This window comes from Hipposideros armiger, unplaced genomic scaffold (genome assembly GCF_001890085.2).
Source record: "Hipposideros armiger isolate ML-2016 unplaced genomic scaffold, ASM189008v1 scaffold_75, whole genome shotgun sequence".
Classification (NCBI taxonomy): Eukaryota; Metazoa; Chordata; class Mammalia; order Chiroptera; family Hipposideridae; genus Hipposideros; species Hipposideros armiger.
Genome location: NW_017731425.1, coordinates 1,410,109 through 1,411,399, shown reverse-complemented (window position 1 = coordinate 1,411,399; position 1,291 = coordinate 1,410,109).

Sequence of the window (1,291 nt, the reverse complement as noted above, 5' to 3'; positions counted from 1 at the left end):
TGGCCAACAGGCATATGAAAAAATGTTCAACCTCACTAATCATTAGAGAAATGCAAATAAAAACCACAATGAGATACCACTTCACTCTGGTCAGAATGGCTATCATCAATAAATCAACAAACAACAAGTGCTGATGAGGCTGTGGAGAAAAGGGAACCCTGGTGCACTGTTGGTGGGACTGCAGATTGGTGCAGCTATTATGGATATCAGTATGGAGGTATCTCAAAAAACTGGAAATGGAACTACTGTATGACACAGCAATTCCACTTTTGGGTATCTATCCAGAGAAACCCAAGACGCTAATTCAAAATAATATATGCACCCCTGTGTTTATTGCAGCACAATTTACAATAGCCAAGACTTGGAAACAACCAAAATGCCCATTGGTAGATGACTGGATTAAGAAACTGTGGTACATTTATACAATGGAGTATTACTCCGCTATAAAGAAGAATGAAATCGTACCATTTGGGACGATATGGATGGACTTAGAGACTATCATGTTAAGTGAAATAAGTCAGTCGGAGAAAGGCAAATACCATATGACTTCACTTATATGTGAAATCTAAAAAACTGAATGAACGAGCAAAGTAAACAGAAATGGTCTCAGAGATGTAGAGAAATAACTGATGGTTGCTAGTTGGGAGGGGGGTGGAGATGAGGGAGAAAGGGAAGGGATTAGACAGCATAAATAAGTAACTACAATATTGCCACTGGGATATGAAAGACAGTCTGAGGAATATAATTAATAATGTTGTAAATATTTTATAGGGTGTCAGATGGTCAGATGTCTTGTTAGGGAGACCGCATCATAGATGGGGTACAGGCTTGATCACTGCACTGTACACCTGAAGCTGATGTTGTATAATATTGTATGTCAACTGTAAGTGAATATATATAGTCATGGGACGTGGAGTATAGTGTGAGAGTGGAATCATGGGAATTGTAATAGATATGTATGATATTGGGGGGGGAGTGGGGCGGTGGATTGGGGGAGGGGGGTTGTTACTTCGAGGGGTAAAAAATATAACTATTGCACTGTGTTGTATAGCTGAAACTAATTTTTTTAAATGTGTATTTCACAATAAAAAATAATTTAAAATACATTAATTAATTAAATTAAATTAAACCAAATAAAAATTAAATCCCTCGGGGCCGGCCAAGTGGCTCAGTTGGTTAACAGCTCACTCAAGAGTGTGAGAGCTCTGAGCAACAGTGGTTCGATGCCCGGCCTGAGCTGAGCTGCCACTGAGTTGCCAACAGGTGGCAGGATGGCTCAGTTAGTAAAAAA